Source organism: Eulemur rufifrons, chromosome 18 (assembly GCF_041146395.1).
Source record: "Eulemur rufifrons isolate Redbay chromosome 18, OSU_ERuf_1, whole genome shotgun sequence".
NCBI classification, from domain to species: domain Eukaryota; kingdom Metazoa; phylum Chordata; class Mammalia; order Primates; family Lemuridae; genus Eulemur; species Eulemur rufifrons.
The window spans coordinates 56435198-56462902 of NC_091000.1; positions in this window are offsets into that span (position 1 = coordinate 56435198).

Here is a 27705-nt window from a genome sequence, read left to right on the forward strand (position 1 = left end):
ATAATATTCTATTGAATGTATATACCACATTTTGTTTATCGATTCCTCTGTAGATGGACATTTGGGGTGTTTCCACTTTTTGGCTATGTGAATAGTACTATTATGAACATTGGTGTACAAGTACCTGTTGAGTCTCTGCTTTAAATTTCTTTGAGTATATATTCAGAGTGAGAATTGCTGGATCATGTGAAAATTCCATGTTTAGTTTTTTAAGAAACCACCAAACTATTTTCCACAGTGGCTGTATCATTTTACATTTCCACCAGCAATACACAAGTGTTCCAGTTTCTTTACATCCTTGTCAATGGATGTAAAAAAACTACTTTTTATAGTAGCCATTCTAATGAGTATGAAGCGGTATCTCTAAAATACATTTTTGACTAAAAACATCTTTCTACCAAATTCCACATAAACTTTTACTCTTGTCTGGGAGGCATTACAAGTAAGAGTGTTTGCCTAGAAGATGTCTGAAGTCAGGCAGACCTGGCTTGAATAGCTGGCTTTTTTTTTTTTTTTCTTTGCTTCTTTATCTGTTAAGTGGAAATAAAATAGGCTGTACATTACGGATTTGTTTTGATAATCAAAGGAGACAATGTACCTTGAGAGTTTAGTGCAATGGTAGGTAAAGAGTAATCACTCAAGAAATAAAAAGGACAAGTAGCCATGCTTAACCAAATGTGACTTTCCTTCAAACTTGTGTCTGGCAAATGACTCAGCTGCCCCAGTGATTGTTGATATATAAACCTTAGTGATTAAGTGACTAGTGTCAAGTTCTAGTTCCTAGTTAATGATGAGCTAGGTCATGCAGATCAAGTCTTCCCTTGAAAAATAATGAAAAATATTGGATTTAAGGTAACGACTACCACCTTAAGGTTGTTCAGCATTGCAAAGCTGAAAAGACAGTAGGATGCACACAGGCCAATTTATTGTAGATGGAAGAATGTCTGACCCTGTCTTGTCTCTGTTCTGCACCTGTGAAGATAAACCTGTAATCTATTATTAGTGTGGAATTGAACAGACTTAAGTTTTAGGAGCTAGACTTAGCCTGCAGACCTAAGGTTACCATTTGCACGTCCTTGTTTGTGGGAGTGAAACAGAGGTAAAGTTCAGAAAAAGGGCAAGTTATGTCTCTAAAACCCCCTACCCTGTTTGGAAATCAAAACCTACCTGCATTCCTTCTCTGAGGGCAGTAATCAAAGGGGCAGAAAAATATTCTTTGCTATTTGTTTTCTAGTATCTTAAACCACAGGAAGTGGCTCAACAGGATTGTCCAAAGGTCATGAGATCTTCGTCTGGAGATAAGGTCTACAGAAACCACCAATTACAGTTAAACAACAATAGCCCAAAGCCATGACATGTGACACTGAGTAGATCTGAACCAAACTGCTGGACAGCCCCCTCCTTTTTATAAAAGTCCTGTTTTTCTGCTCAAAGGCAGTATGGCAGTCTTTGAGATGCTAATCCACTGCCCTTCTTACTTACCAGCAAATATTAACAAACTTCTCTTTCCTTTTCCTCAAACCACTTGTCCTCATTCTTCATTTTCACTGATTTGGCCTCAGGATCAAGTACCAAACTTCCTTTTGGAGCAGGAGGTCAGCAAGGAATTTCCTTAATGAATGGTCTGTGGAGCCAGTCCTTGGCAGGTGCCCAAGGCCTTTACCTTCCCTTTTGCATAAGGAGTTGGGAGGGGGTAGTCTTGAGATTTTTATTCTCTTCTACAGGTATGAAAGAGGATGGCCACAATGCTATGACCATTTACTGAGAAAATGATCCCTGTAGGTCTTAGAAGTTCCAATTCAATTAATCTAGACTCAATTCTAATGGATTTGAGGATCTGAGATGGCATACCAATTTTTTAAAAAAAATCTGTTCAAAAGGATAAATAGATCAGAGAATTAAGGAGAAAGGGAAATCATTTTAGGAGAACAATAAAAGCCGGGGGTAAATTTATCACACAGAAATGCATCACATGCTCTTAAGCTAAAAAAGACCTAAAATTTGACACTCAGGTTTCTAGGGACCAAAATAGAGAAGAATGGGCAGCCGCAGAATTCCATGTCCATAAGTAAAAAACAAAATCCTCGTTTTTTTCCTGTCATTGAAGTGAGATTTGAAAGGCACTTCTGTCAGGGGTCTTTGTAGAGAGAACGCTGTGACACAATGGGTAGTCACGAGAAACGGTGACTTGAGGAATTTCAGGGACTCACTCTTACAACATTTCTCTGTATAGGTTAAGCCACAACACAATTCAGAGCAGCAATTTTGCAATGGTAAAGGACCCAACTACATAACTCAAAATATATTTGTTGACTTGAGGCACTAAGTTCTTTCCATAAATGGGAAAAGTTCTCAACCTGTCCCCCAAAATTTTATTCAGGGACCAATTTTCAGGAAGAAGGCTCTAGTGACTGAGAAGAAGGCAGTGCTGCTTAAAGGGGTTGCAGACTTGCTTTCTCTGACCTGACCTGTCTTGTTTAACTAGCACAGTGTTTCTTTCTTTTTGTAATTGAAAATGCATGCTGTGGGTAGATCATTATTTTTTTTTTTTCTTCCACTTTAGGGCAGGTCCCATCAGTTTCCGTTGTATTACCCCTAGCTTGATTTACACATTTATTTTGCTTGCCTACCCTCTATGGACATTTGTTTGCAACTTCTGAATGATTTATTACCAGCTAATAATTGCTGTATGATAAACGTACCCCCTGGCATTTACTGTTATTACTCAGTTGATTCAGGTTACTCTGCACCAGCACCTTGAAGCACTTCACTGAAGTGGCTTTGGTCTGGTACATTCTGCCTTGCCCTCTTGCTGGCTTGACCTGAGAAAAAGCCAACTAGTGAATCAAATGGCCCTTTTACGTAACATTTCGTTTGGGATTTTTAAGCATTATAGACCTTTGTAACTTCTCATATGAGAAATGAGTTTCTTTTCCTCCAGACCTCATTGTTCATTACTGTAAGGAGTTGGGCATAAATCAAAAATTGGTCTCTGCTTTTATAGCCTCTGTCCTCATTAACTATGCATTTATGATGATGACAGTCGCATTCCATATTTATGGATTCATTTCATCCATATAGCGCCATTCTCCAGTATTTCTCAGAAACTTTAAACAAAAAGCATTCGGGTTTGATTTCTACTTCTAGAATGAGCCTCTGGGATTTGTAACAGAACCCAGGAGCACCAGAGAGATATTTTAAGCAGAAGTGTGTCTTGGAAAAAGAACAAACAGAATGACAAAGGTTCTGAGTATGTGGCATGTGTTTGGTAAACTATGGAAACTATTTTAGGATCTTTTCAAATAAAAGATGTTATCAAGTCTCTTGATAATTTTCGCTTGAGTTGTAGGGAGTCTGGTTTATTCCGTTCGCTCAATCTTCTCCAGTGCTGAGTCCTCATGGCTTACCTTTTCTCTCCCTGTTTTACAGCGTTCCTCGGTGTCCTCAATAGCTTTGACAGAAGATCCCTGGCTGTGTGCCCATTGCGCATCTTTTGATTCCCACTCTAGTTTCTAAGGTCTGACACCAGCTGGATACTGGGACTGCGTCCTTTGCCTTTACGGACAAGGTGACCTGGAACACCAGTAGGAAAAGTGAAGCTGTTGATAAGGCTGTTGTGACTTTGATAACTAATTTGCTTTTTATTCCTTTGAGGTTATGAAAATTTGGAGGAAAAAAGAGGAGAAAGCAAACAAGAGGGAAGATTTCAACACTCTCTGCTCTCATTTCCCCCGTTTCTCTTTTGCTATAGTACAATTTTAAAAGAAGAGATGTCCTCTCCTAAAAGCAGAACACAGTAGAAACCAAACAGTGAACTATTCTGGGCTTCCAAGCAGCAAATCTTTTTCCCCCCAGAGGTGGCAAACCCAAATCAAATCTGGTTCTCCCGGCTCTTTGCATAATTCTTATGGGTTCCTGAATGATTAATTTCTCTAGACTTTCAAAACCAAGAGCTTAGTTTCTTTCCCGTGTTCTTTCTCTTGTCCTTGCAGGGCTGTAGTTGTCAAATAAGGCTGCCAGAAAAACAGCCTCTAACTCAGACAAAAACCAGCTAACTATCCACGTAGCACCTGGCTTCTGCGGACGTTCAATGAGCCCATGATCTTCCCACCTCCTGCGCAACTGAATGAATGAAGACCTCGCTGCTCAGTGCATGCTGGCACTGTGGAATGTGCAACACAGATGGTTGGTACTCCTTTTTGCTACTTGGCTCCCCGACCCTTAGCCCATTTCTGTAACAACTCTCTTTATCTCTGCCTCCATTGATTCATAAACTCTTTCTGCTCCTATTACTCCTCAGGAACTAAAAATATCCTGTTGTTCAGATCAGTAAGATCTAATCTTCAGGAAATCTGAATCTTCCTTCTTCTAGATGTGTTGGTTTATTGTGTGTGTGCGTGTGCATGTAGCGAACATAATACTGGGCATAACATAGTTAGGCATGAAATAGCCTTTAGTAGCCCTGAGTATTGCTAACTTCAAGTTTTTCATTCTTCAGCAGAACCGAGTTCGGTTGATAGTAGAGGTCACAAACTCACACGCTTATCAGGGGCAAGCAGGATAAATAAATGAGCCAACTGGTCCTGGTAAAAGTCATCTTTTCCTGGCCACTTCTATTAAGCTTGGAAGAAAATAGACAATAGGGCTTACTCTGTCATGGGATTACAGTAAAATAAAAAATAAACAAAAAAATTTTTAAATTTTAGAAATTAAAAAATTAGACTATAGGATTGAGGGGATTTCAAGGTCACTGTCAATGTTTTCTGGACAACATGACTTTGAAGAGAGTGGTAGCCGGAAGACAAGCCAAGTATTTTTTACGTACGCTATCCACAGATCAGTGGTTTTCAACTGGGAAGAATTTTGCTTCCCCAGAGAACGTTTGGTAATGTCTTGAGACATCTGTGGTTGTCACAACTGGGAAGGGGGTGTTAGTGGCATTTAGTAGGTGGAAGCCACAGATGCTGCTAAACACCCTACAATGCATAAAACAGACCCCTCAACAAAGAATTATATAACCCCAAATGGCAATAGCACCAAGGTTGGGAAACCCTGTCTTAAATAGGTAAGAACTGTTATCTTCAAATTTTTTTGTTCAAGCATTCCTTCAAAATTTTATCAGACTATTTATTCCCCTACATATTTTTAATTGACATCTAAAATTTTAATTATAAGTTAATTAATTGAAAAACATGCATAATTTCCAGCTTATTTAAAGCAAAATTGTTATATTATTTTGAAAACATATCATATGAAAACTAATACCATCCATCCTTGGTGCCCACCATTATTAACTTTAAAAAATACATGAAAAAAATGCTAGTTATAAAATTGAAATTTTTTCTTGTTCTTTTTTATCCTTGAAATTCTATTTCTATTCCAGATTCCCCTCAGGGTGATTCATTTAAATCTTTGAGAAATAAATTGCATTAGGATAGAAGGCTTTTCCTGATCATCCTATCATACTTCTCTGCCACAAAAATCATATAAATTAAAATTGATGTTTTATTCATTTCCATGACCATAGTGATCTGTTACAATTTTCTTTTGGGTTGAATTATAGTTAGTTACAACTGTTCTTAAACACATAACTGATGAGAACAACTTAAGTAAATTACATATATAAATAATCATTAAACATTTGAAAATGTTTAACAAAAGTAAAATTTCTTTAAGATGCACCTGTTTTTTTGAGACTGGGTCTCATTCTGTTGCCCAGGCTAGAGTGCAGTGGCGTCATCATAGCTCACTGCAACCTCAGGTGATCCTCCTGCCTCAGCCTTCTGAGTAGCTGGAACTACTGAAGCATGTCACCATGCCCAGCTAATTTTTCTATTTTTTGTAAAAACAAGGTCTCGCTCTGTTGCTGAGGCTGGTCTCTGACTCCTGGCCTCAAGCAATCCTCCCATCTGGGCCTGCCAAACTGCTAGGATTAACAATCTTGACGGGCTAGATTACACTCAGGTGCTTAATGTGGCACACATGTATTTCTTGGTCAGATTTCTGTTCCATTCAGCAAGAATCTTTGCTCTTCATGATTACTCTGGGACCAGGCTTCTGGAGGCTTCATCTCAATGTGTGTGCCCATGATCACTAAGGCAGGAAAAAGGGAACAGTGTGGCAAATGGTGCACTAGCTCTAAAGTCTCTGCCTGGAAATGGTACATGTCATTTACACCTCATTAGCCAGTGAGAGTCACATGGCCACATCTAACTTCAGTGGAATTTGGGGAAGTGCAAACCTTCCAGATGGTCAAAACCGAATTCATGTGAAGCCCTACATAGATAAATGGGGCTTTCCTCCCACTCCACTGTTAATTCATGGTCTGTGCGTGAGTATTGTTTATTGCTAGAATGAGACAGAGTTCAGCACTGATTCCATGCCTGTTATTGTGTTTGTCTTTCTAGATAGAAGTTATGAGAAACTTTGGTCACATAGGTAGATGAGAATAGGAGTTTTGTTATAGCAATGTCACTTAATTATTGGAACTCTTTCTGAATTATATGCTAAAAATTTAACAGTGATCTATCACACACATCAACTTACAATGATCTACCAGCTGATACCTTGATTAGGTCTCTTTGTATTTTTCTTGAAAGCAAAAATTTAGAAATCAAAGTTGCTAAAGAATTTGTACCCATGGTAAGAATCATCCCTTTCCCAACACCCACATGAATATTTCAAAGAGCACCCAGAGATTTTACACCCCAGGGCAATGCAATGCCATGAAGATCTGGTTGGGCAAGAGGGGTGTCATTCTTTCGGGAAGTAGGGACACTTACTTGCACGTTTGCAGAAGGGTAAGGGTGAAAAGGACACCTGACCCTCCATCACTGCTGTTCTCAGGCAGATCAGTGTCAGAAAACAGAGTGGATAGAAGTTGCACATATTGAAGAAAATGGATTCCCTTTTAAAACCATCCCTGACTGCATAGCCCTTGGAATGCTTTTGCATAACCCAGGGTGTATGTATCCCAGTGCAATGCCTGCTGCATTCAAATTTACTACCTGCACCCATGAGAGCACATGTTTCAGACATTTGTCTCTCAAAGTTCAGGGGATTAGGGAATCAAGATTCCAGCTGATTTGATTCCTAGTGAGGGCTCTTTTCCTGGCTCACAGCCAGCCACCCGCCTTCTTGCTGTGTCCTCACATGGTGGGCAGAGGGCTCTCTGGTGTCTCCTCTTAAAAGAATACTAATCCTATTGGGTCAGGACCCCATCCTTATACTCTCATTTAGCCTTAATTACTTCCTTACTCCAAATGCAACCACACTGTGGGGGTTAGGGCTTCAACATGTAATTTTGGAGTGCACAAACATTTAGTCCATGATACCTCCCCATGTAATTTTTTGGATAGTTTCTCAACTTGCATGAGGTTGCATAACACGCAGAGATTTTGGCTGGGGATCTGTCAGCATTCTTGTCAGTGACCCTGATGGAATATACTGAGCTCTGTCACAGTCTGTAACAGGGAGCTGATAATCTGAGGGGTAGCCCACATGTCCCCGTGTCACGGGAATGTCTGGTCTACCCACGGAAGTCTGCAGCTTCCGTTCAGACTGACTCCTTGACTTTTTTTTCTCTTATGACCTTTAATTATCTTTTGTGACCAACTTTAAAGGTCTTTGAATTTGATGGAATCCTGAAATGTTTTCATAAACTTCCTGCTTCCTAAGTCCATGCTACTTTTACAGATATTAAAATGGTGGCTAACTGAATTTTGGATACGTATTACAGCTTCCTCTGGTTGATGAATCCCAATCTTCAAGGTCATTCTGCTGATGGGACACACCTGGGTTTGGGACACACCTGGGTTTGAAACCCACCTGTGCCACTGGTTAGCTGTGAGGCCTCAGGCGAGTTTCACATCCATTCTGAGTCTGTTTTCTCGCATGAAAATGCAAATAATACTGGTACCTACCTCAAAGGGTATACTGAGAAGATTAAACACGGTAATGTGTGTATAGTCTTTATCACTGTGCCTGGTACATAGCATTTACTAAATGGTAGCTGTAATATTATTTTTAACATTATATGAAAATGAACTCAGATTAACTATAATAACAAGTAGTGTGAAAACGTGCATACATGTTAAAGATTACACACGGGCTTTCCTATAAATTCTACTCTTCCTCTTGGGCTCCTTCCACCCAGACCTGTGGGGAGAGGCATTTGCCATCCTTGGGAAAACTCTAGTGTAAGATTTTTTGACATGTTAAAATGCCAAAGCCTCTGTGAGAAGTCAGGCTTTTTTGGTGTGTTTCTGATTATCTCCTCAGCTGAAGTTTTGTTGGAGGGAAAAAAGAGAATCCAAGCATGAGGGCTCTGGGAGCTGGGAGGGAGACTGGGGGCCCAGAGTGGGGGAGGGCAGTTTGGAGCACGAAATAGAGAAACCCAGAAACTTACACTGCACTTTTCCTATTTCTCAGTTTGGCCACAGGTCTGGTCTCACCTCTGCGTTCTCTCACCTCTTTTGCTGCATTAGTCAAATGCTGGATCCTTTAAACCCATAGCATTTCTTCCTCCCTTGTTGCCCTGGAAACAGCTCCAGTTATCCAGCCAGGAAGGAGGGTTTCATCAATTTCTTTGCCTTCTTTCAACCTCTCCTTAAAAACAAAAGCAACATCGAATGAAAAGCCTGTCTTTTAAGACAGCTCCCTTGAAAATCTGGTACACTTACACATATGCATATTTACTCACTTTCCCTTTCATAATGAAACAATCTCCCTTTTTTTATTTTGCTTATGCATTATTTCCTCGATCAATAACCAAATTCAAGACTACCTCTACTTTTTGTAACATATAGTACTATATTTGATTGAATGCATTCTTTTAGTACATTTACATTAGTCTTAAAATACAGTGTGACATCTGTCCTGCCTCTGGCTGATAGCTTTATATGGAGATTTAACACATAAACCCTGACTACATACAGCCCTGCCATACGAAAGAAAGAATTCCATGTTTCAGGTGGTGAGCTGTTTGCTTCAAATAATACTTATATAGTAAAATTCTGGCACAGTGAAGCCTAACTTTAGACCTAACATATAATAACATGAGCTTTGAAAAGTCTTAGAATAACTATATTTCACATCTTGCAGAGTTCTCAGAGATCAATGAAGCCTCAAATTCTCAGGCACAATTAATTTAATCAAGAGAGGAAATTATTTCGATAGCCAAAAGCTACTTCCTATATTAAAAAGGAAATAGCCAATTACTCTAAAACAAGGCTGACTGATAAAAGTTGACGTGTACATATCTCTATCCCTAACATTAGTATTACCAAGTGCACCTGCACATAGAGGCTCTGGGCTTTGGGAGCACCCGTGGCAATGCCCTGCTCTCCTTCTCGTGGAGATGTCCCAACTTGATCTCTTTAGTGCTTCTCCATTTAGGGGGAGAGGGTAAAAGAATGTCCTCATATCCCCACCCCACATGAGGCATCCATGTCCCCCACCTCTACTCAGGAGAGACACTTGTGCCCAGGACTGCACTGCAATGGTGAGTCAGGTGGGTCCACACACAGGAAGCTTGTCCCTTGGAGGTCCTTCCTCTGTGTGTCTTGATACACAGGCTGGAAAGTTCTTCCCGCTTCTCTTTGAGACCTCCTAGCTCTACTTATCACTTTTTCTCATTTGAGTCACTCACCCCCTTATCTCCTCTTTCCCCAGCCCCTATGTTTTCTAGATTCATGGACTGCAAAATCAGGTTCTGTGGGCCAGCATCTGATTTTTTTCATCCTTAGTTCAGCAGGTTCTTTGAATCTTGGTTTCTACTTAGGAGTGGGCTAAGGGAGGGTACCCTGGGGTTGATGAAGGAAATACACACAAAAACCCAAACGTCTGACTTCAAAATATAACTCTCCCCAAAGATTTTTATAAATTAGATCATTTTAGAGCTGAAAAAGCTTCAATATTATCAGTCCAGTTCTTTTTATTTAACAGGAAACTGAGGCCCAGAGATGTTAAAGGACATGCCCAAAGTCACCTAGTCAGTGGCAGAGGCCCTGCCAGAGTTCATATCTCTTTGATTTCAGGACAGTATTATTTCCAGGGCATTGTGCTGCCTCTTATGTAAGAGCTCAGTTATTATATTAAAAGTTCCCAATCAGCTGTAATTTGCACAGGCTTTTAGGATATTAAAGAAAATTGTGCAATCTTGTTACTTGTATCAGAAAACTTGAATACTCAAAATTAAACCCCATATTTTCCAAAGAATTCAGAAAGGAGTATTTCTTGGTCATTGCAGATAGCTGGTTACTTGTCACCAAATTGAAGAAGTGGCTGAGCGGAGATGTGCTTGCTCTAGGTCACCGTGTAATAAAGCAATAAATCATTAACCAATCAAGTTGTGTCGCTCCTGGCTGAAAAACTGCTACCAGACCTCATTTTTTTTTTTTTTTTTTTTTGGGGCAGAATGGCAAGAAATGCCAAGGATGCTTATCCGTAGCAACAATGGAAGTTATTTCATTTTGCACAGCCTCTCGGTACTCATTATTTCTTCCTGGTCTTAGATGCCAGCAACCTGTTTTAATTAACTTAAATCTTCATGTGTCACATCCTGCCTGAACCTCAGGGTTTCTGGAAGACACTGAAAATAGGATCCAAATAGCCAGGCTTCCTGTGGGTCCGTGTTATGCCTTGCACTTTGGGTCCCGTTTGCTCTCAAGAATGGCATGGGGTAGTGTCCTGTGTGGACCACTAGAGGGCACTTCAACCCTTGCTTTAGAATCCACAGTTTTTCAGACTCGAGTTGTGATCATCTGCATCTGTCCTTGTGGCCACACATTAGTAAGCTTTTGGAGGGGTTCTTTTGAAATTATGTGCCTGTACAACAATGGTACACTGTGACCCTTAGCAAATATTGGTTGCTGATGGGTATAGTTACAATGGATCTAGTCAATTAAGAGGAAATTGCAGAGGTTACTGCGCAGTGGTGGGCATAAGTCTGAGTGCTTGGACCAGGAAAGGATTCAAGAGCTGGTACCCTGTGCTTTGGTATCTGCCTTAGAAGGAAAGCACCCAGAACAATAGCATGATTTAATCAGAAAAATAGGGCAGACATAGAGACCCATCCCACCCAGGTGTGTGGCTAGCAGTCACCAGCTAAATTCAGATTCTGTTGAGGAGGAAAGACAGACAAATGCTAAGTTTAAAATCCACCCCACTTCCCCCGCCATTTTCATCTATCTCTCTCTCCCTAGGAGTAGAAAGACCCAAAGGACTTGGGGGAAATAGATCACTGAATATCAGCAATGCCCACCTCCCCATCATTCTAGAGATCAGTGCATTGAAAACTCTGAGGACGGGACTAAGCAAGTATCAGAGGTACATATGGGTTATGCCTCCTTCCTTTATGCAGAAATGACTAATATTTGAAATAGCAGGGGATGGAGACTTGTAACCATGAACATACTTATAAGAAACTTGAACAAACTCTCAACACAGAAAAGAAAGAACCTGGATTGGAAATTTTGGAGAACAACCATAAAGCACCATTGAGCTCTGCAAAAGAGAGATACATCTTCAGTATGTCTCTCTGGTGGCCCAGTGACCTTGAACCACCCAGTCTCGCCACTTCGACTGCCTGTCTCCATCCATTCTCTCCATCCCTTGTCACTTCCAGAACATAAACCTCATCCTTGACCTCTTTGGCTCCAGGAACAATCTAGGCACCTTAGGTTCCCTTTGACACAAATTCCATGTCTCATGGAATTTTTGTCACATTGTGTGTGACTCTGAGCATCGGGGCTAACTTCAGGTCACTTCATCCTGATCTCTATTGTCCTTCCCGTAGACCAAGCAGGGGGGTGGTCTCCCGGGCTTGGCGAGGCTTTTGGAAGTCAGGGGCACTTGCTGTTTGTGTTGTCTCGTACGCCTAGAAGATGATTTTTTACATAAAATTACAGAATTTTAGATTTGAAGTAAACTGAAGCGTCTCTAGTCTATCCTTCTATTAGAGAGTCAACATTGAATGGATGCTCAATAACTATTACTGTCCTGTCAAACTTCCAAATTTCCTTTGTGAGATGTTTAAAATAAAACTGCTATTAACATCTGTGTACAGGTTTCTGCATGAACATAAGTTTTCATTTCTCTGGGAAAAATGTCCAGGAGTGCAATTGCTGGGTCGTAACATTTGCATAAGTTGCACGTTTAGTTGTTTAAGAAGCTACCAAATATTTTTCCAGAGTGGCTGGACCACTTTACATTCCCACCAGCAGTGGCTGAGTGATCCAGTTTCTCTGCAACTTGGCCGCATTTCCTGTTGTCACCACTTTTTATTTTAGATATTCTGATGGGTGTATAGTGCTCTCACTGCGGTTTTGTTTTGAATTTCTCCAGTGGCTAATGATGTTGGACACATTTTCATATGCTTGTTTGCCATCTTGTATATCTTTTCCAGTGACATGTCTGTTCTTGTCTGGTGTCTGTTTTCTAACTGGGTTGATTCGTTGTTGCTGTTTTTAACCATGGAAGTTGGAGAGTTATTTATTATTTTAGATATTAGTACTTAGTCAGATATGTAGTTTGCAAATATTTTCTCCTGATCTCTAGTTTGTCTTTTCATCTTCTTGGCAGGGTCTTCCGCTGAGCTCCTCCACCAGGCCTCTGCTGACACAGCCCCGGGAGGGAAGGTTGGGGGCGCCTTATTACTACTCCCCATGTGGCCTCTGCTGACATAAGGAGGGTTGGGGTGAGGTGGCCTCACTACCTCTGGGTAGCGGTGAAAGTCCTGACTCTCCACTAAGCCTTCTCTGACACCACCCAGTGGGGAGCGGGAGGGGCACTTCATTACTGCTGGGTGGGGTCATGGGCCGGGCTCTCCACGTGGTCTCTGGACACAGCAGGGGGAGGGGCTGGGGATTACCTGGTGGGGATGAAAGTCCTGGCTCCGTACTCGCCCTTCTCTGACACCATCGCCCCAGAGAGGGGTCTAGGGCTGCCTCGTTATAGCCCAGTGGGAGTGGGAGTCTGGGGTCTCCACTTGGCCTTTGTTGGTGTGAGTTGGGGTGGGGCCATGGATTTTTCCATGATGTTTGGCTAGAATAGAGCAGTTATGATCTAAATGTTTTCTGTCTTGCTGGGCTGTCCCATTCTTTGTCCTTTGGCCGGGGAGAGCATGCTTTTGTTTGGGACTTTTTTTGTGTTGAGGTTTCAGACTTGCTGGCTTCTTCAACTCCAGAGTGTGGGTTACATGAGGCAAAAAGAAAACCAAGGGAACTCATTGTTGTGCTTTTCCTTTGGTCCTGAAGTCTCTCACTGGTATGCTTTCTTCCCTCCATCTTTCAGAGTCTTCTTATGTTTGTCTTCTGTGTAATGTCCCGGGGCTTCAGTTGTACTTAGCAGAAAGGATAGGGAAAAGGATCTCTATTTACCAGAACAGGAATTCGATTTTCCCATATTTTAAAAAAGGAAGTTGGTCTATAATGTACTATAGAGAACTTTTCAGCTCAAAAAATTCTGTTATTCTACAATCTATTAAATCCTCATGTGCCTTTTAACATACTTGGAGATGTTAAACCAAACACGGAGGCCATTAGCCTGAGGTTGTCTCTGTTCCGGAAGCTCCTATATGAGAAAACCGAAGCTTACCTTGGAGGCATTTCTTATAACTGACTTTAAAAAAATGAAAAACAAACAAAAAAAAAAACAAAGCCTCAGCCAATCACAAACAGCCAACCAGCCAACTGGTTATGTAACTAGGAACCCCCATCAAACTTCATCCAATTAAGGCAAACGCCTACCTGTAGCCAGTCAAGTAATTTCTGAACTTTGCTTCCAGGTGCAGCCCATAAAACTTGCGGCTCATGCTGCTAGAGTGGAGCTCTCTGAACCCCTTCCAGTTTTGAGTGCTGCCTGATTCATGCATTGTTTTTGCTCACATAAACCCTGTTAAATTTATTTTGCCTCAAATTTTTCTTTTAACAGGAATTATAATCACTATTCCATAAATGTGTTTTGTAGTTCCAACCTATAATGTACCCACTCACCTCTGTGTGCTTTCTGCTTGGTTGGGGAGAAACAAAAGAAAGCTTTTGAGGTGGTATCAGTCTCCTCTTTAATAAAAAGGCCAAACTGTTTTACCTTCAGTGAGGTGGTGATTGCTTTGGGAGGAACCCCACTGGAGAGCATGGAAGGTCCAGGAACTCCCGAATTAGATGGAGCGTAAAAAAGTTTGAGAACCACTGATCTGGGGTAAAATATCCTCTATAGAGAAGCATAGGCATTATCCATTCTAAAGACATTTCTTGTGACATTAAAATGCTAATTCAAATACTGCCAGTAAAACCTGACATCAGCATATGTTTCCAGAATCTTCCATCACTTCATTTTCAAGCTCCTATCCCAAGCAAGATGGTTTAATCTTTAAAATTGGCTACATTGGCATGCGCAGCAGTGTAAAAATTTGTTCAAATAGCAAGTAATTGCTATTAATTTCTTGTTTACTCTAATACAAAAACATGGAACTTCATTTATTCAGCTAGCATTTATTATCCTCCAGGATAGATCTCTCTCCTGCCTCCTGACACCCTCTCTCCAGTGGTACCACCTTTTTTCCTTTTACCTGGACTCATTCCAGCAGAAACATCTTTCACTCCTTTCGTTTCTTCCATGTTCCCACTATCTTTATCAATTACTTACCAATGAGTTTGTTTACATTAAAACAAATATAAAACTTCTTTACATTGATATGTGAGCATTAAAATTTAATATAAGCAGAATACTCATTATTCTGTGTTTAAATCTGTTTCTTAGTTATGTTTTTCATTGGTATGAATTTTTTCAATGTAGTTTAATTACCTTCTTATTGAGATATAATTCACATACAACTCAATGGTTTTTAGAATATTCACCAGGTTGCGTGATGTCCATGAGGGGACTGAGGGAGTTGATGAGTGAAGGGCTTGGGGGGTAGAGTTTGAGGCGGAGTTATCCATTTATGATGTCCTAAAGGATATAGAAATGCAGGACAGTGTGCCAAGGGGATACATAAAGTCATAGGAGGATGTGATTTCCTCAATACCAAGTTTGAAATGTAAAAGAGCAGAAGGTCCCAGCAGGTGGAAGAGGAACTGGAGGCTGTTGCTCTTATAGAGTTTAAATCCAATCAGGGAGCAAAGTACATTCACGCACAAAGCAACTGGGGACCCCCTCAATGTAACCGTGCTGGTGAAACTCAGATTAGGGACAGAGTTTGCCATCACTCCTCAGCTGGTAACATCGGTCCCGGGCCAGCAGGCCTATTCGCTGTTGTTGGCAAGTCCTGGGCACCCTTCTGTGCCTTTGCTTATGTTGCTATTCCATTCTGAATGCCATCTCTAGAGCTCTCCCACCATTCGTTGCCTGCCCCATGTCTTCTGTGAAATGTTCCCTGAGTGATTCTACCTGTACTGAGCTCTCTGAGAGCCTATTGCGTTTTAACTGAAATCTTATAATGCAAGAGTCATCATATATTTGCTGGCAGTCTGATCACCAGCTGCCAGATAATCTTGATCTTGAAGCCTAATTAATAACCCTGCCATGCCTGTAACTGTTAGCAGCTTGCAAGACTGATATTTCCTTCTAGGTGTTCCTTAAAAGGGTCCTCACTGGGAAGAATGGGAAATCCCTGCCATAGAGGGAAAGATCTAGAAAATATGACTTGACTTCTACATTTCCATAAAGTTATGAAGGCATGAAGTTAGCTCAATGGAATAATTACACAGAAGCACACGTACACGCACCCACACACAGAGAGAAAATACAGATCAGTCATCTTCAAACATTTTGCTCATATGTTATAGTAATTTTTAATTATTTTTTTTGAGATGGAGTCTCACTCTGTTGCCTGATCTAGAGTACGGTGGCATCATCATAGCTCACTGCAATCTCAAACTCCTGGGCTCAAGAGATCCTCCTGCCTCAGCCTCCCGAGTAGCTGGGACTACAGGCATGCGCCACTGCACCCAGCTCCAAATTTTACTTTTATAACTTAATTGTAAACACTGATAAAACTAGTTCTATAATCATTAGATGAGAATTAACGTACTTTAAAAGAAATTTTATTTTGTTTTGGTAAGAACACATACACGAGATCGACCCTCTTAGCAAATTTTTAAGTGTGCAATATTACTGTTGACTATAGGTACACTCATGCAGAAGATCTTTAGAGCCTATTCATCTTGTTTAACTTAAACTTTATGTCTATTGATGAGTAACTCCCCATTTCCTCTCCACCACTACTCTAGGTAACTACCATTCCATTCTTTGATTCTATGAATTTGACTATTTTAGATACTTCACATAAGTAGAATTATGTAGTATTTGTCTTCCTGTGACTGATTTATTTCATTTAGCATAATGTCCTCAAGGTTCATCCATGTTGTTGCATATTGCAGAATTTCCTTCTTTTTAAAGGCTAAATACTATTCCATTGGAGTATATACTATATTTTCTTTTGTTATTGTTTTTAATGATGGGGTCTTGCTCTGTCACCCAGGTTGGAGTGCAGTGGTATGATCACAGTTCACTCCTGGGCTCAAGCGATCCCCCTGCCTCAGCCTCTCGAGTAGCTGGGACCACAGGCACGTGCCACTATGTCTGGCTAACTTTTTTATTTTTTGTAGAGACAGGGTTTTAATATGTTGTCAAGACTGGTCTTGAACTCCTGCCCTCAAGTGATCCTCTCACCTTGGCCCTCTAAAGTGTTGGGCTAACAGGCACCACATTTTCTTTATTCATTTATCTGCCAGTGGACATTTAGGTTTTTTCCACATCTTCACCACTGTGAACAATGCTGCAGGAAACATAGGAGTGCTAATATCGCCTCGAGATCCTGACTTTCAATTCTTTTGGATAAATACCTGGAAGTGGGGTAGCTAGATCATATGATAGTTTTATTTTCAATTTTTTTAGGGACCTCCACACTGTTTTCCACAGGGACTGTGCCATTTCACACTTCCACCAACAGTGCACAAACGTTCCAATGTCTCCACAACTTTGCCAATACGTGTTGCATTTTGGGGTGTTTTTGCTTTTTGTTTTTGGATAATAGCCATTCTGGCAGGTGTGAGGTGATATCTCATTGTGATTTTGATATACTTTGTAATAGCAAATTACTCGGTTCCTTGAACTCTGAATTGTATGCTAAAATCCACATGGTGATTTCTCCCCGAAACTTACTTTTAGTGATTTATGAGGTAACAAGTCATTTAGGTATCCCTCTACTTTTGTTGAAAGGAAATGGGAAATTGTCTGAATTGCAAAAGATATGTTACTTAGTCATTCAGATCAAATTGTCCTTTTTCTTTTGGTCACTCTGAGAAATTTTTATATGTCAGCACAATGCACCTTGCTTGGATTCAGTATGTGGAAGAATTTTCTTGGTAAAAGAGGCTTTTCTTGGTAAAAAGAGAAGCCTTGGCCTCAGGCATGGGCAGTGTAGATATACTGGGGCTGCCCACAACCTTGGCATACTTGCTGTCTTTTTCTTTTTCTTTTCTTTTCTTTCTTTCTTTTCTTTTCTTTCTTTCTTTCTTTTTTTTTTTTTTTTGAGACAGAGTCTCACTGTGTTGCCCAGGCTACAGTGGCCTCATCATAGCTCACTGCAACTTCAAACTCCTGGGCTAAAGTGATCCTCCTGCCTCAGCCTCCCATGTAGCTGGGACTACAGGCTCATGCCACTATGCCTGGCTAATTTTCCTAGTTTTTGTAGAGACAGGGTCTCACTCTTGCTCAGGTTGGTCTCAAACTTGTGGCCTCAAGAGATACTCCTGCCTCAGCCTCCCAGAGTGGTAGGATTACAGGCGCGAGCCACGAGCAGGCCCTCATTTCTTTCTCGCTCGCTCGCTCTTTCTTTCTTTCTTTCTCTTTTTCCTTCCTTCCTTCCTTCTTTCTTTTATTTCCTTCTTCCCTTCCTTCCTTCCTTCTTTCCTTCTCTCTTTTTCTCTCTCTCTCTCCTTTCTTTCTTATCTATCAGGTGTGAAGTCATATCTCATTGTGATTTTGATATACCTTTGTTATATCATTTCTTGCCTGCCATTCAAGAAACTTGGAATTGGAGCTCTTTGCAGAGATCCTGCGGGCATTACGAGTGGAGGATGGTTGGAGTCATGTTTGGGAGTAAGAGGAGCCAATGGAAAAGCCCGGTTCTTGACTACGCCAGACTGGCCAATGAAATGGCCCGCGTTTGGTAACTGGCCGTGCAGGCCGAGATTCTGGGTAGCAACAGTCCCGGACATCTGGCAACACTATGGCGTGTCTCTGTGGCAGCTTATTTTGGGCGTCACGGCTATTACTCAGAGTCAGGAGCAATGTCTTTCATTCTGAGACGTCTGAACCCCCAACCACAGGCATGTTTTCTTCCAGGGCAGAGGGCAAATGCAATTACATCTGTGACCAATTTGCACAGCTGGGAGCTCAGCCTCCTGACAGAAACATTTATTTGAGATTCAAGTCTCCAGGGAGCTGGGCCACCAGACAGGAAGTGAGGTCCAGCAAGCATTTGTTGTCCACTATGCGAATGCTTGCTAGTCCGAGCTGTGAGAACAAAAACAGAACAACAAAAACCGTCAACTTCAGCTTTTAGAGGCTAAAAATGAGACTTCTCTCTCTATCAGCCCGGAGGTTTTTTGAGGCACAGAGGAGAATACGAATATTCAAATGAGACACGGTGGCCACCAACTGTAGTACAAACACAGCGTGCATATGGCGCATGGAGCCAGCAGAAGGGGCAGCTGCCTGGAGTCAGAGCCCCCGTTTCCAGCTCTGGCTCTACCACTTTGAGCCGTGGCTTCCTGGGCGAGTCACCTCACTCAGGCCCTTTCTCTATTTGCAAGAGAGGTGCAGTCTCCAGGCCCATCAGCTTTTCAAGGATCTAAAAAATAGTTTGGAACTGAAGAGAAAAAAAAAATATTGCTGCCAAATTCAAAAGAGAAAACTCCCAAACTGAAATGTAAAAAAAACCCAAAACATTTGTTTTAAAAAAATGCATCATTATGCCCAACTGATTTTTAAATATACATTTTAAAAACCCATCACTTAAAAAGGGTACTGTTGAGTTAGATTTTTTTTTCACTTTACAAAAACCTCCAAGCAGGCTGGGTAATGGCTGAGAAATCATTAATGATCAATTATGTGTTAGTCATAGCCAAATAATTTTTAAAGCAAAATGATGACAATCTTATCAATTTTTTTCGAGTAAAAATTAAATTTAAAGTAAGTGCATTTTAATGTTTGATATTCAATGTGAATGGGGCCTACAAAGATTTACTATCCCTGCATTTCACCTGTCTAGTCCTTAGTTGTCTTCTTGGTAACACGAGGCTATAGGGTGGATGGTCTCTAAGGTCCCTTTCAGCTCTAAAAATTCCATCACCCTATATGAGACTTTGGCAGAGGAATTGTAATTGGACACATTCTCAACAAGGCTGAGCTCATCTTTGGAGGCCAAGCCATGTCAGAAAGGACTGTTAGTGTTGTAAACGCTACAGATATTCGACTGGGAGCAAAGACTCGGCACACAGGTGTGTTCACTTGCAGCCAAGCTTTCTGCCTGACAAGGAGTTACCAGAATCTTCTGCAAACCACAAAGACAGAACTAGACACATCAAGTGAGAGAGGCCCCTGTACAGGGAGGCTCCGGTGCAGTAAGATCCTGATAACAACTCTGTCTTCATCAACAGCGTATATTAGATTGAGATGAAATTGCTGATATTAGACCAGTTTTGACCTACGAAAAAGACAACTTTCGTATGGTTCAACCTAACACTTGCAGGTCAGACTGACAGCAGTGGTGCCCTCCTCAGAGGGCTTGGAGGGACAGGCCGATTTTAGATGAGATGTGGTACTTTTCTACTGAAAACTTCAATTCCATTTTAAGATGTGAGCACATTCATTTTCCCAGTTACTCTGTGAGGAGTCTGGGCTTAAAAATGATTGCCATCTACAGTGGTCCTTGACCCTTTCCCTCTTGAGCTCCCGGGAACCCAATTCTTTGGATTTCTGAACCTATTGTGGTTCCTTTGCCACCATCCTGCTCAACCCCTACACTTCTGGATGTCTTTTCTGGAGCTAGAAGACAGGAAAACCCCACAAAAGTGTTGACTAGACCAGTCCAGAGTCCAGTCTAATGACCAACTCTATCTAGTATTTAGCCATAGAGCAATGTTTCTGGATATTGTTTTTTTTTTTACAGCTTTATTGAGATATAATTCACATACCATAAAATTCACCCATATATAGTGAAGAGCAATAGCTTTTAATATATTCACATAGTTGTGCAGCCATCACAATTAATTCTAAAACATTTTTATAACCCAAAATAGAGACCTTCCACACTCCTTGCTTCTTAGCCATTACCTCCCAACTCCATCTTTCCCATCCCTTCCAGCCCTAGGCAGCCAATAATCTACTTTCTGTCTCTATAGACTTGCCTATTCTGGACATTTCATATAACTGGAATCATATAATATGTAGTCTTTAGTGACTGGCTTTTTTCACTTAGCATAATGTTTTCAAAGTTTATCCATGTTGTAGCATGTATCAGGACATCATTTCTTTCTTTCCTTTTTATTTGTAGAGATGGGGTCTTGCTATGTTGCCCAGGCTGGTCTCAAACTCCTAGCCTCAAGTGATCCTCCCACCTCAGCCTCCCAAAGAACCCAGCCCAGGATTTCATTTCTTACTATTTCCAAAAAATATGTCATTATATAGAAATATTATATTGTGTTTATTCAGTTGTCCATTGATAGACATTTGGGTTGTTTCTCCCTTATTATGAAAAATGTTGTAGTGAACATTGGTGTATAAGTTTTTGTGTGGACATATGTTTTCATTTCTCTTGAGCATATATCTAAGAGTAGAATTGCTGGGTCATATGGTAACTTGATGTTTAGCCATTTGAGGAACTGCCAGACAGCATTCCAAAGCAGCTGCACCATTTTATATTCCAAAATAGCAGTGCATGAGGGTTTCAATTTTTCCCACTTCCGTGTCAATACTTGTTATTTTCTCTCCCTGTGTGTGTGTTTTTAAATTCGAACTATCTTAATGGGTGTGAAATGGTATCTAATTGTGGTTTGGATTTGCATTCCCTGATGCCTAATGATGCTGAGTATCTTCCTTGGAGAAATGTCTATTCAGATTTTTGCTCATTTTTGAGTTAATTTGTCTTTTTAATGTTGAGTTGTAATAGTTCTATATATATTGAAGGTATAAGTTCCTTATCAGATATACTCTTAGCAAAATTTTTCTCTCATTCTATGGTTTGTCTTTTCATTTTCTTGATGATGTCTTTTGAAGGGCAAAATTTTTTCAAAAATTTAATTATGTCCAGTTTATCTATATTTTCTTTAATTGTTCATGCTTTTGGTGTCATATCCAAGAAACTATAGCCTAATCCTAGGTCATGAAAATTCACATCTATGTTTTCTTCTAAGAGTTTTATAGTTTTAGCTCTTATGTTTAGGTCTTTCATCTATTCTGATTTGTATATCATGTGAGACAGGGGTCCAACTTCACTTTTTTTTTTTTTTTTTTTAACATGTGTATATCTAGCTGTCTCAGCACCATGTGTTGAAAAGACTCATCTTTCTCCATTAAATGGTCTTGGCACCCTTGTTGAAATTCAGTTGACTGTGAATGTGAAGGTTTATTCCTGAACTGTCAATCCTATTCCATTGATCTATATGTCTATCCTTATGCCAGTGCCACACTATTTTTTTTTTTCTTTGAGATGGGGTCTTGCCTGTCACCCAGACTGGAGTGCAGTGGTGTGATCACAGCTCACTGTAACCTCCAACGCCCTGGCTCAAGCAATCCTCCTGGCTCAGCCTCCTGAGTAGCTAGGACTACAAGTGCATGCCACCACACCTGGCTAATTTTTAATTTTTTTTTAAGATATGGGATCTTGCTATGTTTCCCAGGCTGGTCTTAAACTCCTGGCCTTAAGGGATCCTCCTGCTTTGGCCTCCCAAAGTCCTGGGATTACAGCTGTGAGCCACCATGCCAGATGCTGTCTAGATTACCATAGCTTTATAGTAAATGTTGAAGTTGGGAAGTATGACTCCTCCAATTATGATATTTGTTCAAGATTATTTTGACTATTCTGGGTTTCTTGAATTTTGAAATGAATTTTAGGATTAATTTGTCAATTTCTGCAAAGAAGTCAGCTTGAATTTTGACAGGAATGGCATTGAATCTATTGATCAATTTGGCGAGTATTGCCATTTTAACAATATTAAGTCTTTTGATTTATGAACATGGGTTTCTTTCCATTTTTTAGGTCTTAATTTCTTTCGATGTTTTGTATTTTCAGAATGTATATTTTATATCTTTTTATATTTATTCCTCAATATTTTATTCTTTTTAATAATATTATAAATGAAATTCTTTTCTGAATTTCATTTTTGGTTTGCTTATTGCTACCGAATAGAAATACATTGATTTTTTTATATTGCTCTTTTATCCTGCAACCTTGCTAAACATTTATTACTTTTAGCGGGTTTTTTTTTTTTAATGGATCCTTTAGGATTTTTTATATCCAAGATTATGTCCTCTGAAAATAGAGATAGTTTAACTTCCTCCTTTCTAATCTGGGTTCGTTTTATTTTATTCTTGCCTAATTGCTCTGGCTAAGGCCTTCGTTTTGTATTTCAGCTATCTAAGGACCTGAATTTCTGTTATCAGCCCTCGAAGAAGGCTGAATTGGGTGTTCCAGCTCCTTTAACCAGGCAGTTAATGTTTAATATTTAGGAGAAACACACTACCCAGGGTGTATTTCAACAGAGCAACGCAGCTCTTAGGCGCTGGGGACTCAGGGGTGTGTGTGGCCGGGGTACAATATTATTTCCAGGTGAAGTGTTAAGACACGAGGAAAGAAAGAGAAGGTCGCAGAGGAAGAGACCGGGAATCCCGCACAGACAGAAGGAACCTCCGGGCTCCATCCACCCTGCACATTGCCCACTGCAGAGCGAAAGGCAAAAGCAAAGCAAAGCAAAGCACTGTTGCTTCCGTCTTCCGATCAAGTAAGCTGTTTTCTTTTCAGACGTGGAGTAAGCAATTCCGTAAGCATCCTAACGAACGAGGGAAGCTGGAGTCAGGCGTGCTTTGCTGCTGCTTCCAAGCGCTCTGCGCCTCCAGCCCTCCTCTGCCCCGCCGGGGTGGGGAAGACATCCAAAGCCATCTCTGCGTTTGTACATATTTGCGGTGGCTGTTCGCTGTGAGGTGGAAACAGACCCTGCTCCCGCCTTGGGAGCAACATCGCGGCACCCAGGACTTCAGAAACAGGATGAAATAAACATCTCGGTTCGTGGGCAAACTGTGCAGGACAGGCTTTGTGTGGGAGCCTGTAAAGGTGGACAAGCTATTCAAAGGGTGCCAGAGCCCCACAATAAACCGGCCTGGACGGGGCTTATGGACGCGATCCAGTTCCTGGCAAAATCCATGCCCAACCTCCCTGAAGTGCACCATTGAGAAAACGGCTTGAAAATAGGTTGAATGACATGAGGAGCAACATCGGTTAGAATGGCTTTAATGAGCCAAAAAATGTGGTTTCCAATGCCCCTGTCTCTGAGTGCCACTGCCTGCCTTTGCCAGCAGATATAGAATCTGTTCACTGGAGCAAACTCAGAGAGACGTGAAGCGGTGCTTATGCAAACTCCACGCCAGCGAGTCGCATTCACATTCAAGTCCAGAAAATTCACTCCGTGTGGGGAAAGATGTGTCTGAGCTGCAGGGGAAGTGTTTGCCGTCTTGAATGCAGGGCAGGGTTGGGGTTGTTGCCCGAGGAAGGAAATCTCTTGGGTCTGGGGCAGGGAGAGTTTACGGCTGGGCCGGCTGGGGCCCCCAGGGAGGGAGGGGGCGTTGTTTACTGTGCAGTCTGGTCCTGATTATTCAGGGGCTAATTATCCACTTCATGGCTTCACTGGCCTTGTGCCTCTCCTGCTCTTTAAGGGTTTCCTGACTTCTGGTGATGTGACTGCTCAGCTGATACCAAATGGTAGAAAGAAAAGAGTGAAAAGAGAATAAAACTATGTGATCAGGCAAAGGGGAGCAATCTGCTTAATTAAAGTGGAATCTGAGACTTCTTGGGGGGGGTGTGGATTTCCTCTTCTGTACTCTCTATGGGGTGTCGTGGGCCCCTATTGGCACGGGGGCTCCTTAGGGGATTTAGTGAGGACAGCACCTTAAGGCAAGGCTCAGAAAGTGAGGTCAGTGAGACAGAGCGGCTCGCTGGGCTCACACTGAGGCGTGTTGGCTGCAGACAGGGTCAAGCAGGAGGTGGACCCGGCAGAAACCTCTGGACTCTGACTAGGCTTGGCCTGCAGTTGCTTGTGTGTTGTGCAGTAGGCCACAAGCTCCATGCAGCTCCTAGACCACCAAAAATGAGTAAACACTTTTTAGTGATGATTTGAAAGGGTCAATAACAAATGCTCAAAGAGAACCAGCAAAAATACAAACCTGTGAGAACATTTGGTGAGGCCTGACCCCGAGAAGTCCGGGAAATGGAAACACCTTACTCTGCAGGAAAAGTGGAATTAACCGTTGGGAAGGAAAGTAGGGTGACTACTCATAAAGTTAGTGGCAGGAGGAGCCTGTGACTTAAAAAAAGTTCCTCTAATAAAAGTTCCTTAAAAGGAAGTAACTAACTCTTGGGACTGATATACTGAAGGCTTAGGACTGATTAATATCATTACTTTGAAGTGTAATCGCTTCATTAACTTCTCTCACTTTCCTTTCTTGGTGACCATTTACATTTTTAACTATACAATATATGTAATGAAATGATTGCAATTATACTTTGAATCTGAAATTAGGATTTTTAAATAGTTCAATCTGAGCTTTCCAAAGATAGTTTTTTCCTACTCCATTGTACTTGTCCTTTCTCTAACTCCACCCTGAATTAAAAATTAAGGAGTTTTTATTGCAATGGAAACAGAACAGGAATTATATTGCAGACTTAAGTCTTTAACCTTGCTCTTGATTTATTTTCCTTGCTACGAAGTTTAAGAAAATTCAAGGCTTTTGGTTTAAATCTCCAGCATTTTTACCATTGAGGTCGACAGAAATACCTGCCAAAGACAAGGCTTGGTCTAAACTATGAATAGACTAACTGGTCCTAAGAGTCTTCTCCCTCCCACGCTTTCAGGATGCTGCAGGCCAAAAGAACTCCTAATTTGACCCTAGTTCTTAAACTTTTTTGGTCCTAGTTGGCTTTGAGAGTCTAATAAAACATATGGAACTTTTTCCTAGAAAAGTTCACATGAACACAAAAACACAAAATTCCCTAAAGCCCTGGTGAGAGTCCCTGACGCAGAAACTGTGATCTATAGATACATTCTTGGGAGATGAGCTTTATGGAGAATTTTGAAAGCTCTTTATAGAGAACATAAGGAAATGAAGAACTGCAAAAAAATTAAGAAACGCAGGCAGTGGAGAACTCAAAGGACGCAGAAGGAAACAGAAGTACAAAAAAGTAAAAGGAAATACACTCATCGGGAAAAATGCAGAGAGAAGATTACGAGAAACCTCCTGTGATACCACCACGTGGGAGTTTATCCTGTTTTAATCTCAACAGCATCCAAGGAATGAAGGACCCCACAGTAAGACGGACGGCAGATTTGCTGTTAGGAAGCAATGCTACGATGACAACAGCAATTTGAAGCAAACATGTGCGAGGACGGCTGGGAGAGAGAGTCTGAGTTGAAAAGACCCCAGCAGGAGATGCTCCGTGACAGAATCAGACGTGACAGGCAGAGGCAGTGACTTCTGCTGTCATCTCTAAACAGAGATCTCGGATGACATATTTAGTATGCTCTTGAGAGGCCACGGTGTGTCAAAGGGAGAGCAGGCATATGTCCAAGCCACAAGGGAGAAACTACCCTGAGAATGGTCAAGATGACTCAGGCCCCTTTTATAGTCCTAATAAAACAAAGGCAGCTCTGGCCTGCTATGGAATGGCTTGGTTAAATACAAGTTGATTAAATATTCACTGGGAGTGCCTGCTACATTTAGACGGACTGTACCTTGGGGGCTACCACGGCACTAGCCACTGGCCTAGCAGAAGCGTACATTAAAGAGATCTGGCAAAAACATGTCTCTAGTCAAGTCCTTGGAAGCTGAGAGATTTGTGTTGAGGATTCACTTACTTGGTGCTTCTTAAAATAAGACCAAATGAATCAAGAGCTACTAAGAGTCATGCCTTGCTCCCAGGGAAGTGTGCTGCTGTAGTGGATAGAGATGCAATTCGTCAAAACATTACTATGAGCTTTTCAATGACACCACCATTTCACATTTTTATGTGATTGATACTGGTCTTCATTGGGAATAGAAAATGTTATGTAAAGATTATTCAAAATGTATGATTAGAAATCTGACTAAGAGAGCCTTGTAAATTTATTCCCTGAGATACCAATTCTCCTCCAACACACAGTAGCAATATACAAAACAGGAAAACAGAAATTTAGAAACATGCAAATATAAAAACAAAATTAGAAAGACATTGTGCATTAATTAAGGGTGATGCTAGTGTCTGTAACAGACAAACTCTGAAATCTCAGTGATCCAATACAATAAGAGTTTATTTCTCATTCAAGTAAATTTCAACCAGGTGTCCAGAGGGCTGCCTTCCCCGCAGTGATTCATGGACCCAGGCTCTTTCCATTTTGTGCCTCCTCCCTCCCTTGGTATCTCAGAATCTTTCACTTCTAGCCAATGACAAAGGGAAAAAGAGAGCATACAACAAGACATAAGATGTTTTTTGGATAGGCCTAAAAATGTCATGTGTCACTTCTGCCCACATTCCTTGGCCATGACTCAGTCATATATCCTAATTGCACAGGAGCCTATAATTATAGTTTAGTGCCTTGGAAATAGAGGAAACAGATTTTAATAAACACAAAAATGTCTGCCACGAATAATCAGGCATGATTTTGGTCCAAGCATCCCCATCAGGAAACACATCTCCATTGACCAACAGTATGACAAAACCAGAAAACAACAGGCAAAAAGTAAAGTTGCTGACCACTGAACTGCAGAAATGCAAGCATGAAAGATGGCAAATGATGTGAGGCCGGGGACAGAGTCGCTACTTGAAATTGGGCTGGGGCTCTCTGACCCAAGAAAGAAATTTATTGAAAAATAATACCTGACAGATAAGTGTATAAAATACTGCATATCTGGGGTGGTGATGGACATAAACACTGCCTCTTAATCAGAGACTGAGGCAAGCTGCCACCTGTATCTGTGATGTCACCAGTATCGTCAGAAGGCAGGGGTGGCCTATTTAGACTTTGTAACGAAGGGGGATGAAGGCAGTTGCAAATCCCTTAGATAGAGAAGGATCAGCATAGAAAGTATGATATAGGGAAAAAGGGACCCACAGAAGATTAGCTTACAAACAAAAATTCCAAAGTATATAAAAAAATATAGCACTGAAAAAGAAAACGGCTTCTAAAATTAACAGTCAGAAAATATATTGATTCTAGATACTTATAAAAGACATTCTGATAAAGATCTTAAAAAAAGTAATGCTTACAATGCTCAGAGAGATAAGAAAGTTCTATCCATGAGGTCAAATAAAAAATTATATTTTTGAAAAATCAGACAAATGCAAATAAAACACAGAGATATGAAAAAGAACCAATTAAAAATCTTAGAAATAAAAAAACAGTAATTGAAATAAAATTATTACTGAAAATTTTTAAATATTGGGAATGTTGA